Source organism: Hyaena hyaena, unplaced genomic scaffold (assembly GCF_003009895.1).
Source record: "Hyaena hyaena isolate Hyena2069 unplaced genomic scaffold, ASM300989v1 scaffold_222, whole genome shotgun sequence".
In the NCBI taxonomy this organism is placed as follows: Eukaryota; Metazoa; Chordata; class Mammalia; order Carnivora; family Hyaenidae; genus Hyaena; species Hyaena hyaena.
Window position 1 is genome coordinate 873,645 of NW_024080855.1, and position 17,827 is coordinate 891,471.

Here is a 17,827-nt window from a genome sequence, read left to right on the forward strand (position 1 = left end):
TACAGATTTTGGAAATTCAGTACATTGTATGAGAGGACATGTAACTCTGAATATAAGCCTGTGTTCTGTTTGGGTGGTCTAGTTTATCTGCTCATGACTAGGCTATTTCTGAGGATGACCCTTCCTTAATCTGCCGTGCCCTTCCCACCTTACATGGAGATACTTTGTCACCTTCCCTACATTTGTGTGTTCTGAGTGTGTGTGTGTGTGTGTGTGTGTGTACTCCACTTTAGGGCTGTGAGAGCTATAAAGGTGACTGACATAATCTCTGTTCTCAGTGAATTTACAATTGACTCAAAAAGTAAAGGAATATAATATATAAAGTGAAAATAAGGCGAAGTCTAGCAAAATTGAGACATGGGAGACTGAATACATAATGTCTGACTAACTTCATAGAAATTGGCTTTAGTGTTGCCTATTTGGTAAAAGCCTGGATTATGAAGTGAGAATCAGTATTTTTTCTTTCTTCCTGATTAATCTTAAGACTATTATTATACTATTTTAACTTACTTTCTCATTGTTAAATTATATATTACAATATAAGTAAGATAATGGATGACTGGCCGATAGCAAGCACTCAGTGCGGGCTCAATTGACTCCCTTATTGCTTTAATCACTGGCATCCTTAAGCACAATTAATAAGGAGTCCAGAAGGAAGGCTCTTAGAAAACTATATGATGAAAGTAAGATTTATCAAATACCAACTTGTGTTTCAGGCACTTGCCAAGCACTTTACGTTTATTTGATTTTATGAATAGTCCTAAGAACCCACTACCTTTTTCATCCCCACTTTACAGATAATGCAATAGAAAATCAGAGAGTCAATGTATTTTGGGGGCAACTGGGTGGCTCAGTTGGTTAAACGTCTGACTTGATCTCGGCTCAGGTCATGAGCTCATGGTTTGCGAGTTGGAGCCCTGTGTCGGGCTCTGTGCTGACAGCACTGAAACTGCTTGGGAAATCTCTGTCTCCCTTTATCTTTGTCTCTCTCTCTCTCTCTCTGTCTCTCAAAAAATATATAAATAAACATTAAAAAGAGAGTCAATGTACTTTGTCTAGTATTGTATACCTAATAAGTGATAGAGCCAGATGAAGTGGGTACCAGCTCAATTAGGTATATAGGTCATTGATCTCCATTTACTCATTCTTTCTATCATCTATTTATGTATCTACTATCCATTCATTTATCCTGTTATTCTGTTCCCACCCTTGTACACTGTTAGAAAAATCAATCTTCTGGATATCACAATCTGCTCTTACTAAATGCTAGACATTGTGCTCTGGGGAATAAGAGACAATTTCTGTTCTGGAGACAATACAAAGCATTGTAATAAATGTTTATTGAGACCTACCTAAGGTCAGGCACTGGGGTCACCAGTAGTCTACAGGGGAAGCCAGGCATATAGTCAGATACCCACAAAATGATGTGGTGAATGCTTGTCATTCTAGTAAACATAGATTCCTTTGGAACCACAGGGGAGAAAAGTAGAGAAATGGAGATGTTTTAATACCCACACCATGTTGGACACTACACATGACTCATCTCATTCACTGCTTATACTCAGCTACAAAAGATCGCAGAGGACATGTGTGATCTTCTCACAAAACCCTGACTCCCCTCCTGTGGAAACAGGGATGCCATCAGGGAGGTTGGGATATTGGAGCTGTGTCTTCCAGACGTATTTTAGCTGGGACTATAACCTAACAAATAGGGTTCATCTGGGAAGAATGCAGTGTGGCCTCTTTGGAAAGAGGATATTTTTCCATGGATGAGCAGATAGTGAGGTGAGGAAAGCTGTTGAGAATGAACTGAGAAAAGGCTTTGAACGGCATGCCAGAGAGGATTTTTGATTCGCAAGTGAAAACTAAAGGCATGTACCAAAGAATAAAAAATTATGGATAGGAACGTTTGGCTCAGTTTAAACCCTCGGAACTTAGAATTCATGGATTTGCTTGTATTTGGAGATGGGAGGCAACAGGGTGGCGACAAAGAAGTAGAAGATGCCAAGTGAAGAAATAGAAGAAACCAAGACATACATTTTTTGGCATGACAAAAAAAAATTTATTCTTTAACCTGAGAGAGTGCCCCAGGCATCTGATTTAGTTTGATTTTAGACAAGTCGTAGAGAAAGGGCATAATTATATCACTTTTAAGTAAATGTTCATTTTTTCCCAAGTATTCCTAAAGTGGATTAGATTTCTATTAAGTTTGTATTTGATTTGTCTTTGAAAACAGATAAGTTTTTTAGTTACACCCACTCTAATAAAAAAACTTTTCTGCATTAAGTTTTTAGTCTGCTCTTTCCTGGGAATGTAGGAAAGTCCCTTAAACATGGAATAAGTTTAGGAAATGAAGTGGGAATATATTATTTTTAAGTTAGCCATTCTTTTCTTAAAACCTTGAATTCTGTCTTTGGTGGGGTGTTGGGGTGGAGGTCCAGGGGCTGTAAATGGGCTGCAGAAAAACATTCAAATGCTTTTAAATGCAAATAAGAGTTTGTTTCCCTGACTTTAAGTGGTTTTTGTCATGATGATATTGATTCTGTATTCAATAAAACATGTGGAAACATAACCTCTTTAACAAATGTCAGAGGATCTTGTAAATATCTGAATACAGAGGAGTATTAATAGTGACATGTAGTCTTGAGAATTTCGCATTCTGTGACCTGTTTTGTATTTGCATACAGAGTCCTGCAAGAGGTCACTCTACTTGTAAGAGTCAGTATTGTTTCAGAGCATAGTTTAATCTGATTTTGCCAAAAGCAGTATTTTTACTTTAGTCATTGCAACTTTGGTCTCTTTTAATAAAATTGAATTTAATATAGAGACTAGATCTTTACCTGGTCCTTTGCCTGGAAATTAGGAGACTTGCTTCTGAGTCAGAGTTGACTATCCACTAATTGACTCTATCACTGACATTTTTCAGAGGTATTCTTTTTAGGTAATGTTTTCCGTATTCCTGACTGGCATGTGTGTAATGATGGCGTGATTCATAATTGGAGCCAGTCCCTACCTTTGCACATTTGCTCTGACCATCTTGCGCTGTGCAGAGAGAAGAAATTTCTTCTTCCGTAGCATCTTCCAAACATTAGAATCATAATGAACTTTGTCCTTACATAGCACCTAGGCACATCTTGGATCCCGGCTCCTTTTTCCTTTGTTCTTCAGAATAATACTGCGTGTATTGTAATCACAGCTTTATCCAGTTGACCAAGTAGTAACAATATTTGGATTTTCAAGGGTATCCCATTCACAGGAATCTGGGGTGGACTGCAACAGATCTGCTCACTCATGCTGCTGGCTCTCCCTAGGAACATGAGGACAAGGATCAGCTGGTGCTCAAAGTAGCCCTGAGCCTCTTCTGCAAGGTGTTCGGGCCGTGTCCTGCCATTCCTCACCATCTTTCTAGCCTGTGTCTCCCTTCTGTGACGTCTAGTTCCCAGTGCGGGGAAAGGATTGTCCTTGAAATTCTATCTGGCCTAATTTTTACTTGGAAGAAGATGTAAAATACGTGTGTGTGTGTGTGTGTGTGTGTGTGTGTGTGTGTGTAACCTCCAAGCCCATTTTTGGGGGAAATACATTAAAAGATAGTGGGGAAAAATTATCTAAGGACATAATCAAAAAGCAGTATTTATAATGGATCTTTTCTTCTAATTTGTTTAAATAGTAAGAAATTCGAAAGGTGTATTATAGTGTAGACAAAAATCATGAAATGGTGATGTTGTAAGACTCTGACTATATGCAAACTGATCATATATTGCTCCATATAAAACTCACTGGATTTTAAAATAAGTATACATGTATTGAAACATTAAAAAGGAAACTTTCATGTCACTGACAGTCGCTGGACATTTTGATGATGGGTGATTATTGAGGCTTTTTGCTTTTGTTTTCCAAAACCAGATTATGTATCATTGATATAATAAAAACATTAAAAATTGAGAAAAACTGATTTCCATAAGCAGGATCAGTTTCTCATTACGCTGACCCATCTTTATGGTTGCTAAATCTGCTTAATTAGGACAATTCCACATTAGTTAAGCTATTCGGCTTTGAACATTAAGTTCATGAATGGCAGAAAATATTCAGAAAAAATTCATAATGGTTTAGATGAAAGCCATCTAGCAGTGATTTCTGTACATTTCTGTACATGAAAATGTTTACCAATCATCCACTAAATCGGTCTGTTTGTGAGACTGACAAATGGCTTTTAAACAGTGCCCCCAGCCATTCTGATGGCCAGCTGCAATTTGGGAACTACTAGCTAGAGGCAGTTTGACAGAATACTTTTCCTTCCTAATTTTATTTTTATGCAATTAAAACCATTTTGCTTTTGTGGTGCTCTCCCTTCAAGATCAATGCTTCATAGTTTTCCTCGTATCTATAATTAACACTATTCATTAAATTTCTGAGTGTTTCTAGGGCTAATGCCTTATTAGGTTTCCTTCCAGGTGAGATTTTAATAATAAACTAGTAATAATAAATTGCAGGTGAGACCTACAGTATTCCATAGCATTATGTTTGTGGTTCTCATGGTAGATACAACTGTACCTACTTTATTGTAATAACTGAAGGCTATTGATGGCATTAAATATGTGTTTGTATATGTGATAGGATGTAAAGTCTATTTTTTAAGAAAAATATTATATATACATATAAAATCACACATTGTAAAAGCTGGAATTTGGAAAGCTAGTTTTTAGATTATTGGGTCATCTGATAGTGGAAAGTTCTAAACAGTGTGCTTAAATATTTAGCAATTTCTCATCATAGGGACCATGCATAATACCGACCAGAAAAATTCCTAGCTGCCTCAGGTCACCTGTCCCCTGGATAGATCAGAGAAATGGGAGCAACCCTCCAGAGTTAGTTGGACAAAGACATTTTCTTCCCTTCTAAAGAGTCTTGGCATCTTAGTCTGTATTTCGATTTCAATTTATATTATCTGTCCTCATGACTGCCATCACGTGTAATGTAAATATTCAGATCAGATTCCTTGTATTTTCAGAGTCTGACTTCTTGGCTTGCACTCAGAGCAAATATTTGTTTTGAAATGAAATCTTCCTATTCCCCCCCCCCCCCACCACCACCACTTAGGCTGCTTTTAATTTTTAAAAAGATTGATAATACACAACTGTATTTTAGTTTCTCTTTCCAAATGTTCATTTTGTGTTTAACAGAAAAAAGAGCAAAACATGTCAACCACTTCCTATTTGGGTATTTTAGGATATAAAGAACACATGATAGATCAAAGAATTAATAAGGTAGACCACGTATGAGGTTTTCATTTCATATTTCCTTAGAAGTTTTTCATTTGTCCCTTCCCTTCTAATATTCATTATTTATGGTAAAAAAAAATGGGATTAGTAATGTTAACCCTAAAAATCTAGGTGATTACCATTTGACAGCTCAGGTGATGGCCTTCTGTTTGTTTTACTTTTCTTGGATTTTAATTTGTAGTTGACATCTTGACCCTTGGAAAACCTAACTGTATTACTTAGACTGGCTGTCTTTAGTAAGTTCTAGAAGGGCGCTCAGGACGGCCCAAACTTCACTCCTATATGCTGTGTTAGGACGTTCTGAGAAGTTCCCTGCTTTGTCCATTGGTGCTCGTGTTCTTGATCCCCCACAAATACTGTATTTTGCTAAGGAAGAAGGGCCCAGAATTTGACTCCATGGATTATCTCAACTAAAACTAAAGTTTTACATAATGTTCAATTCTCTGTTTTCTACTTAGATTCTATAAATTTCATCTACAGAATACTTTTTCATGTCAGTTTTTAACATGTATTTCTCCTTACACTGTCTTTCTCCAATGATTTTAGAAATGAAGGGCATGTACTATATAAATACAACCTGCTATACAGATACTAATAGCAGCCTAATACCTACTATCACATAGATACTAATGAATAAAAATATTTTTTTGTAATATTTGAAATGGTCTCCATTCCTCTTTCTCTGTTACAACGGCTTAACTGAGCATCTCTATTGTATCTGGAAAGCCTGCCTTTGGTAGGATGAAATGTAACAGCTTGCCAAGTAGAGTAACACTTTGATCCAGTAATGCCTGACTTTATTTCCATCTTACATAAAATGTTATATGAGAACAATCCAAAGAGAAAAGAATTTAACTTGCTTATTTTGTCACCTTCTGTAGAATAAGTCCTTTAAATGCAAAGTTTTCTGTAGGGTTTGGTCTTTCCCATATCCTTAACATCACAAATTATGAGGCTCACTGACTTCACCAACTATGTCTAAATGAGCAAGTGAGGTGTGAATCTCTAAATCCTGTTCTTCTGTCTCATCCTGTCCTCAGAAAGATCCCACAGCAAGTTTAGTTTAGCAAGAATCATGTCCCTCGGGCAGCTTCTTCCTAAGCCCCTTAGGTTTAGAGTCATTTCCGGTGCCTGAACTGAGTCATTAGCTGATGTTTTTCACTGCCGGTGCCCTGGGGGACCTCAGACACCACCCTCCCCCAGCTTTGAATTGTCCTGGCTTTGGAAAGTAATCTTTTTTGCGATATTTCTACTTGTAGTGAAGGCTCGACCTCTGGTGTTCTGTGTGCTTTCAAACAGGCTCGCCTGGGCTTTCTCACTTGCTTTTAGGTTGGTTGGTTTGTTTTTATAAACTGCTTAAATCTGGCCCATTTCTCCTCTACCATACAACATTGTTTGGACCCACAAAACAGAAGACTTTGGCTTCTGAATCCTGAAATTGTTGTTGTCAACATCTTTGCCCAGATTCTGTCCCTTGAAGCATCCATTAGGAAGAGGTATGAAGTTATTGTGTTGAGTTGGCCAAAACATCATTTAGCTCTTTTCAGTCAAAGTTGCTCACATCTCTGTCTCTGAGGAGGGTAGTTTTACCCTCAGTCCAGTATCAGGCTACCTCAGGAGTCAACAAGATGTGCATAGTTCCTTTTCCCCTAAAATCTGCCTGAACTGCCCTGTGTGTTCTTAACATTGAACTAAAGTAGTTTCTCTTCTTCTACGAATGCAGTATCTTCTTTACAATTCCTTTCTTTGCCTCTGTTCTTCCTTTAGACTTTTGTTTTTAACCAATCCACTTCATTCTGAGTCTCTTTCAGAGATTCTAGATCACAGAGATGCCTTCAGGGGCACGAGACCTTTCCATTCCTTTCTAAGCTTCTAATCTGTAATAGCTGCACTGAACATTTCACTGAGTTGACTTACATGGGAAAAACAAACAAAAAACATTGTTAAGATGTCCTCTCCCGCTACTTTGTTCTTCAGCATTCAGCGCTACCACCCATTGTCTGAATCCCTGGTATCCAAATGATCAGGACCTAGGTGTGAACACCCAGTGCCACTGGAGACCTGTGAGGCCATGGCTCCAGAAACCCCATGGATCTAAACTGCCTCCTCTAGGAAGAGTTGTCATTTATACCTCTGACACTGAAGGGCTCATCTCCACAGGATGGCCACATGGAATCTTTAATTGGACATGACCTGTTACCAAAGTTTTGAATCCTGTCCAAATATGCTTTTATATGTTTGCTTTAGCAAGAGAATCATCTGTGTTTGTTACCATTGACCTTTGTTTAATTCTTTTGGCCTCTTGGGACTCTGGTTACCAAGTTTCTTGGATCAGACCAAAGCAGATTGATTCTTTGATTTGGATATGACTATATTCTACTTGAAATTAACGTTTTTTGAGAAATAGTACTTTTTGATTTACACGTTAACTTCATTGACTAAAAGCTTGTGTAAATTTGTAGAGGACTTCTTGGCAAAGTCTGTTTACTAATTATGTCTCTATTATCCCGTTCATTGTGTTTGAGAAGATTCCTCACCTCAACACTGTCTCATCTTTATAAAACTTACTTTACAAATTCAACCACTAATAAAGCCTTTCCTATGCTGCCATTTCAAGTTGCACACAAGTTTTCTTGGAAAAAATAAAGATACATAGAGTGAGACATAATGATGTTATTTTTGCCAGAGCTGGCAATCATCATCAGTTATTATTGGTTTTTATTTTTAAATTTATTTTTCAGGGCCATTTATCTATGGGTGGCAGCTGCTATATTTGGATGTTAGTACTGGTTCAGGAAGTGAAAATAACTCTAATCCTTTGCTCTCGTCTCACCAGTGTTTCCCAAATATCTCTTTAATATTAAACGTCCTCATTTTCATTTTTTTTCCAGTTTAGTTTTACTTATTTTTAGAGAGAGAGAATGCAAGCAAGGGAGGGGCATAGAGAGAATCCCAAGCAGGCTCCATGCTCAGCACAGAGCCTGACATGGGGCTTTATCCCCTGACTGTCAGATCATGACATGAGCTGAAATCAAGAGCCAGATGCTTAACCAACTGAAATACCCAGGCACCCCAGAACCGTCCTCATTTTCTTTATCACTCGTTGCAAAATTTCAAGATCATTTATTTTATTCTGAAAGTACATCAACTCATCAATGTTTCTTTTGCAAAGTGACTCCTAGAAATAAGCAGTAAACATAAGGGGGGTAGGGTTGTGCAGAGACCAAGATTATAATTTCTTTGTTCTGCTTTGGTTCAGCAACCTCGTATTTTATTAGCTGCTTTTGACAACCATGTACACAGTAGAGCCATACTGAGCCTGCAGTGTCCCTTCCTATTCCTTGTCCCATTTGTTTTGTCATCTTTGACATGACCCGGTGTCAAAATAAATTTTACCCATCCTGTGTAGCTAAGGTTGACAGAGCAAACAAACTCATTACTATTTTTGAAACTCAGTATTATGAAATGATGTGACTAAGACAAAACAGTCAAGACAGTTTGTTGTAGTGTCTGCTGATGGATGACATATTTCCCATACTTATTTGCTGTGATCATAGCCACAGTCCGTGCAATTTAACTTGAACTCGGGGGTAGGCTGCCATGGCATAACTGGAAAGCATGTTCTTTTCTTTCAATGCTGGCCCGGGTTATATGATCACAAAAAACGTTGCTTCTACTTGTTAAATGCATACATCTAACCAGGCTTTCCTTTCTTAGCAAATATAGTTAAGGATTTGCTAATACTTGATGGCATTAACACCTTCCATCTAAAACATTTTATTCTTTTCTGAAATGTTGGCAATGCCAAACATACTGATCAGATGTATTTCTTTACTTGGGGTGAAATGCCAATTAATGTGTTTAGTTAAGATTAATTTATGGCTTTGTATATATTTTCATTTCTACAAGGGACTAATTTATTAGAATACATGTTACCATCAGGTACCTGATCTGTACCAACTCGATTCACAAATCATATTCTCTCACCAATAGAAAAATCTATCGTTTATATTCTTATCATATGCATTCATAGCAATTAGTGGTACTAATCCTGTGAATCATTATTAAAAAGCTTTGGACATTTCTTAGTGACACAAGTACTCATAAAATGTGGAATGACTTTTAGAGTTGATGAAATCACTACCCTTATAGGAGTTTCGCTCAGAGAAGAACTCTGATACGTAGAATCATAAATAAAGGGCGTACATCTATTTATTTGTGTGTATCATGGGTGGGTAAATCTAAAGAAATCAACATGTGAGTTCAACTTTGTGTTTTCCAGAGAAACTAGGCATATGTACCTTGCAGAAAAATAGCTGCAATTCTCTTCACCTAGCAATATGGAAAACTATAGAAAGTGACTAGTGGTATATGGGGGTGCATGAAAGCTAATTATGATAAAAATAACCAGTCTCACCGTAGGCTTTGTACATGGACCACGTTTTAAAATACTTGCAAGTGGGGCTTCTGGGTGGCTCAGTCAGTTAAGGATCCACCGTCAGCTCAGGTCAAGATCTCACAGTTCATGGGTTCGAGCCCCATGTCAGGCTCTGTGCGACAACTAGCTCAGAGCCTGGAGCCTGTCTACGGATTCTGTGTCTCCCTCTCTCTCTGACCATCCCCTGCTCATGCTGTCTCTGTCTCTCTCTCAAAAATAAATTTTAAAAAATTTAATAAAATAAATAAAATAAAATACTTGAAAGCAAGCAAGCAAAAAAGTCTAACATTTCCCTAACTCTTACATAGCTCAAAAGCAGCTGCCTTCAGGTCATTGACCTGAAGTAGGCATGCATTAGCACTCAAAAGGTATTACTCCTTTTTGGGAATTTCAAATGATGAAACCTCTAAACTAGAATAAATTTAGGCTAATAGTTTATTGCAGAATTAGCAAGCATAATTTTTGTGTTTCTTAGAGGATATCTGAAGATCTCCCCAAAGATAATTTAAAGGTCAAAGAGAAATATTTCTGCTAAGGTCATAAAAAGAAAATAGGCTCATTTTGGGACAATGCAAAGGATGGAATTAGTAACAATAGTACAGACATTTTCTCAGAATTCTTTATTAGAGGTAATCAGGCACTGAGTATTTCATACCAATTCCCTGCCCGGTACAGTCAGACTCACAAGTTATAAGATATGAGGATTGCTTACTTCATAATTGGGAAGATAAGACATATGGGGCCCAGGCCATAGAAAGATTGCACAAGGGGAATGTGTCACTGTAAATGCTAGAAATGGTGTTTTTATCAGACTGTAGAAGGGTATAATGACAACATGTGATTAATTACTATTTAAAACTTACTGTGCACCAATGATGCGGCGGTGAGGTAGGAAGTGGGGAGGGATGTGAAACTGTGGAAGTAGCCCTAGTCCTGATAATGGATGACCTGGGTTTTCAGCCCAGCTCTACTATTAACTAGGTATATGATTTGAAGACAGGAAGTAAATACTTAAAACTATGCTAGTCATATGCTTTTGAACAAGTAACTTATGCATTCTGGACCTCAATTTACTCATTTGTGTCTTATGAGAACTTCAAAGCAGGGGCTTGATCTGTTTTGCTCATTGATGAACAAAGTACATGTTGAAGGTTAGTAGCAGCCAAAAGCTGGTATGCCATATTTGATAAAATCAATGAAAAAGACTGTAAATGTCAGGAAATGCTAACAGTATTATCAGATAATCTTAAATTGACCATTTATTTTTATTCATTACAGTTGAAAAGAAATTGGGCAAATAATGACATTACAATTTTTTATGAATAAATCAAATTTTTGGTTAAAAAATTGTCATGAATAGATCTTGATAATTTTTATGATAGTAACAAGAAATAACATCAATACAATGACCTGACATGGTCAATGAAGTGTATAAAATTAATGAGAACCACCGTGTTGAGGTGATATGCTAAGTTTTACCCATCTTCAAACAGTTGAAAAGTGATTTTTAATATTAGTAAGTTTTGCTAAAAAAACACCGTTTTTCTGCCATATAGGAAATATTTAGTTAAGAAAGAAGAATAAATTATTTAGAATCCTTTTAACAGTTAGAATGTGAAACATTTAAATCTTTTTTTTTTTTCATTAAAAAATCAGCCAAGTATTTGTCAAACCATAAGGAGATCAGATCATTTGTTCACACACACTTATGTCTGAGTTTTATACCTCACAAACTTCCTCCACTAGGACCAAGAGTCAATCAGTGTTTTATTTTTATTCATTTAAAAAATTTTTAAGTTAATTTTTTAAAGTGTTCTCTACACACCACGTGGGGCTTGAACTCACTACCCCGAGATGAAGAGTTGTACGCTCTCCCAACTAAGCCATACAGGTGCCCCAATGTTTTATTTTTAAGCTACTTGTAGTCTTTACCAAATAAGAAGGCTCTTGGACTATAACCTTACACTTATGCTAAATACTCACAACCTCTTGTTTTAACTAACCTTACCATGGTAGACATTTCCCAATCTATGCTTTTACCAGTTCATCACCTTGCTCACCATCGCATATGTCAATTAAATTTCAATACATCTGGCAAAGAATAAATTAATAAATATAGTCTCTTTCAATCACTGTCAAAACACGTTACTTGCTATATCTAAAATGCCTCACATAAGAGATCCTGGCCAAGTAAAAATTAGTAAATGCCAAAGTTACTTTTGTTCCTAATCTAATGGTAAGAAAATATATGGGTGTCTAAAGTTTTAATTTTTTAATATATTTTCACGAATGTTATTAAGATTACTCTGTGAAATCTTAATAACATTCGTGAAAATATATTAAAAATTGTTACTCCTATTTCATTGAAGAAGCAGCACAGTGTAAGTGACCTAAGTGTAGTTGCTACAAAGCTGCAAAGAACTATTTAGGACTTAAATCCAGGTCTGCTGTTTCCTACTTTATGGCTTGTCCTTCCTGTCACCGTCACCCACATTACCATGACTCACAGCATCATCTCTTTCACAAATGACTGCTTCCAGTACGGATACTGGTGTTTACAATGGCGTCCACCATTAAGGAATATTTTTGTTGGTTTGTTTTGGGGAGAAGAGATTATTGAAGGCTTTTTTTGTTGTTTGCCTAAAAGGATTATAGCACTCTTTCAGATGACCATTCTGAGAAGAGCAGTTCTGTATCAATATAAAAATAACCCTCTCGTAAACATATTTAAACTGTACAGCATGCCGTATTTTAAAAATCATACATTTGTGATGAAAATATTATTACCGAATACTAAACAACAACAAAAGAAAAATAACCAAAAGTGGGGCACCTGGATGGCTCAGTCAGGTGGGCATCTGACTCTTGATTTCAGCTCAGGTCATGATCCCAGGGCCATGGGATGGAGCCCTCCATCAGGCTCCAAGCTGAGTGGTAGAGCCTTGAAGCCTGCTTATGATTCTCTCTCTCTCTCCCACTGCCCCTCCCCCAATCACATGTGCTCTCACTACTTATCTCTAAAATAAAATAAAATAAAGTAAAATTAAATTTTAAAAAGTAAGCGAGGGTACTTTTCTCTCCTAAATCAATGTGAATATGTCCAGGCATCCAAAAAATACAGAGCTCTCCCCCACTATCAGGTCCCCTCATTAAAGGGTTGTGCAATAGCAAGTTTATAAGATAAAGCAGGTGGAGAAAGAGGCTTTTAGAGGAGTGGGGGCAGGGGGAAGGCAGGAATTCTATTTTCACAACAGAAACTAGATGAAGAATAGGATTTAATGGCAATATTCATGCTATTTGAGCAAATAAAAATTCAGCAGCCCAAATACATAACGTGAGAATAGACAATAGCTTTGTGATAACCCTGCTGAGTTCTATCACAGTGGTATCTCTGGAAACTGCCTGGGTTACAGTAATAAGTGATAACGATCTACAAAAAAATGATTAGCACTAAGTCAGCCAAAAAAAGATGGTTATACCAAGTGCAATTACAATTTTTTTAATATAAAAGCTAGTTCTGAACAAGTTCCTTTGAAGATGCAAAAAAGTCTGTGGTTCCTGTACTAATCTACTAGATAGCCTTCCTGAAACGTGTGGCAGACACCTTCTCTCACATATAACCCACACAGACTGTTCTTACTCTCTAAATACTAACTTGCCTTGAGTTCAAAGTAACATGACCTCCTAAAATTCTCAGAAGTGTAATTACAGCTGAACAGTACACACTGGCTTACATACACACACCGGCTCAAACACATATGCACAAATTCCCCTTATGTGAAGTTGGGTCACAAATAAAAATTTCAGAGTTCTGTAAGCGTTTTAAATAACATTGTGTAATTCCATGTATTTGTTAAAGTCCTTTTTGATGGAAGAAACTCATGACATTATTGGATCATGAGTTATCATATGATAACCCACACAGGTGGGGTGTGTCTATTTTTCACAGACTTCTTTATCACCTACATGCACAGGAAGATGAACAAAAGGCCACTGCATCGGGAAGGGGGAAAGAATCTTCCTGTTTTGAGGACAGCATTTTAGTTCAACTCTTTTTCTTAAGAAAAAAAATCTGTATGAACCAAGTTACTAAGGAAATATATTTATGAGTTGGAACCTATATTCATTAAAGTCTAATAATCAACTGAAATGTGAAATGAATCTGGAACCAGTATTGATGCATATTTAAAAATAAACTTGAGATATATATTCTTCTAGTACGTATTGATTTATGTATACATATATCAATAGAATACATGGAAACCACATTTCTTACTTAAGTCTTACTTTAGGTTAAAGGTGTCACACAGAATTAAGGGTGCCAGATACCCATTACTTGAGCTTCTCTGACTTGATACAATTTTTGAAAAAGTAAAGAATTTGAAAATTACCTAGTGGTAGAACCATACTCCAAAACATATTGTACTTATACAATGAAATACTCTTAACTGTGGGGAAATACAATTGCTTAATTTATTTTAACCTCTGTCTACAAACAGAAACTCTGAAATGATCCCAGAAGTTCAAGAGCTCATTATTATTCCTCAAGCTGTAGCCAAAATCTTACCATAGCCTAATTGTGATCCCATCTATCATGCCTCTATACTTCCTTCTGCTCCCCCCAAACCACGATGTCAGTGGGTTCCCATTTATCCTAAATAATGAGCAAAGCCATCACCTAGCACACAAGAGCTCGATGGTCCCAGTTCTTCCTATCGTCCGGCAATTGCATGAACTCCTCTGTCTCTGCTGCTGCAGACTACAGGATATTTGCTCTTCCCTTATAAAATCTCTCCTTTACTCTTTCCCTGGATAGCTTCTACTTACATTTCGTATTTCAGTTCAAGAATAGTTGTCTGATATTTGAACAAATCATTTCCTAACCAATGAACTCTACCTCCAGATACAGAAGTTGTTTCTTTATCTTTCCATAGGACTGTGTATTTCCTTTAGACTCTGTATGTATCTCAAGTTAAAGTTTATTAGGGGTGAATATTGATGAATATCACTCTTCCCCCACTCAAAGATAAAGGCCGCCAGAACAGAGACTAAGGTCGTTTTTATACACAATGTTACAATATGGCTAATACACTGGTGAGCATATAGTAAGTGCTCAGTAAGTATTTCTCCTAAGAATGACGCAAACTCTGTTCTGGCACTTAAGATATTCAGTGGGAAAAGCTAAAACCTCTATTTCCTTAGGATTGATATTTACATAGCAAGGGAGAATGAATATAATAAGCACATTATAGGGTCAGTTAGAAAATTATAAATGCTATGCAGTATAGAAAGTTTATACAAGTAAGGGGATCAAGAGTGCCAGGGGTAAGGAGACACATGGACGGAGACTGAAATTTTAAGCGGGAATTTTAATAGATACAACACTTTGAGAAGGTGACTTTTGGGAAAAGGCTGAAGCAGTGAGGAAATTCACCAAGTGATCTCTGAGCATTCCTGGGAGAGGAAACACCCAGTGCAAAAGTGGGAGAGCTTCTGGAATAGCAATGTGGCAGGTATTGTGGAATGAGCAAGTTGACTGTCGTGGTCAAACACCGAGACATAGGCAGGCCAGATACGTTAATGGAAGTAATGCAGGTATAAGATTTTAAACTGCATTTTGAATCTGTCTCATTATTATTAACCATAATTTATACTACTGCTTATAATTTGCTACCAGATAGAGATAAGTGTCTTATATTTTCCCAGACGAATTCCCCAATGGCCTAAATTGGAAGTCAGTCCTGTTTTCAGGCAAACTCCTAGGAAGAAATTTTATCTTAGATTTCAGAAGTATTATTAGTTGCATCATACCAATGTGTTCATCTTGAATGATCAGTGGGATCTCATTTATCTTGGAATGTTCATGGTTAGGAGCTGCCTTTATCATTTCTGCTTGTGAGGCACCAAAGCCTCTGTGTTTAAATACTCAGCTGTAACCAAGGTTTCCTCAATAATAGCTACAAAACTTATGATTTTATTGAATTGAAACAATTTGGCAGGTTCTACACTGATTTAAAATAAAGGAAGCCTGGGCAGATGGGTTGTCTACATCTATCTGGACCTTACAAAGTTTCCTTTTAATTTAAATAAACACAGCCTGATCTTCATACCAAAGCCTCTATTAGTTATATCCCAGTACATAACTATTTTTAAATTACTTGTGTTTTAATTTACGTGAAAAATATTAAGTAACTATTGGACTTTTGAAAATTACAGGGAAATGGAACATTTTCCAGGACAGACCATAAGCTAGGCCACACAGCAACCTTCAGTAATTTTAAAAGGATAGAAGTAATGCATAGTATGCTCTCCGATCTCAATGGAGTGAAATTAGAAATCAATAGCAGTTAAAGATTTGGGAAACTCACAAATGTACGGAAGTTTTGCAACATATTTCTAACTACCAACAGACCAAAGAAATTAAAAGGAAAATTAGAACTAACTTTGACATAAATGAAATGAAGACACAATATAGTAAAATTAATGGAAGGCAGATATAGTGTTACTTAGAGGAAATTGTGTAGGTCTGAATGCTAACTTAAGAAGGAAAGAGGAGTTTAAATCAATAAGCCAATCTTCTACCTTCGGACATTGGGAAAATAAAGAACATTTGAAATCTAAAGCAAGGAGAAGGAATGAAGTAATAAAGATTCAAGCAGAAATTATTGAAGCAGAGAATAGAAAACATAAACAGAAAAATAAATGAAACTAAAAGCTGGTTGTTTGAAAAGATCAACAAAATTGACAAACTTACAGCTATACTGACAAAAAAGGGAAAAAGAGCCTGAAACCGCTAAAATCAGAAATGATAGTGGGATGTTGTTACTGTTTTTACAGAAATAAAATGCATTATAAAGTTATGAACAATTGCGATTGTGGTGGGACCCTTATATCATATGTACAGTAATTCTGAATGTTAAAAGCTAAAACTATCAAACTCTTAGAAGAAAATATTGGGTTAAATTTTCATGACCTCGGACTTGGCAAATAATTCTTAGATATGAAACTTAAAAACACAAAATTTCCAGTGTTACAGGGAAAATTACAGTAACAACAACAACAAAACAATAGGTAAATTAATCAAAACTAAAAAAGTTGCACTTCAAAGGACACCATAAATTAAGTGAAAAGACAACCCATACAATGGGGAAAAAATGCAAATCATGTATTTGATAAAGGACTGATACCTAGAAGATACACAGAACGCTTACAACTCAAATATAAAAACTAAACTAAAATTGGGCAAAAGATGTTTCCAAGGCAAGTGTATAAATGACCAATAAACACATGAAATTATGCTTCATATCATTAGTCATCAGGAAAATGCAAATGGAAAGCATAATGAGATACTATTGTCCATTCACTAGGATGTTGGGTACATAACAAGCCAGATAACAAGTGTTAGTTAGCTAGGATCTAGAGAACTCTCAACTCTCACAAACTGATTGTGGAAATGCAAACTTGTATACTTGCTTTGGAAAATAGTCTGACAGTCCCTCAGATGATTAAACATAGTGTTACCATATGACCCAGCAAGTTCACTCCTATTTATATACCTAAGAGAAGTGAAAACATATATCCATACAAAAATGTGTGCACTTAATGGTGATGGAGGCGTTATTCCTAAGAGCCAAAAGGTGAGAAAAATTCATAGGTATGTTAGTTGATGGGTGGATAAAAAATATGTATTACATCCATAAAATATTACTTGGCAATGAAAAGGAAACACACACTGCTACATACTACAACATAGATGAACTTCGTAAACATGATGCTAAATGAAAGAAGCCTGGCACAAAATACTACACATTATATGACTCCTTCATGTGAAATGTCCGGAGTAGAGAAATCCACAGAGATGGCTGCTTTGGGCTGGCAGGAAGAGAGATCAGAGGAGAATGGGATGGGGAGCATGTGAGCTGACAGAGTGCAGAGTTTTTAAAGAAATGATGAAAGTGTCCTAAAATTGACTTAGTGACAGTTGCACAAATCTTTGAATAAACTAAAAACCATTGTCCAAGTTGAGTGGATGAATTGCATATTATGTGAATCATTTCTTAAGAAAGCTGTTTAAGTGATGGGAAAAAGGAAGAGAATAGATAAATATAAT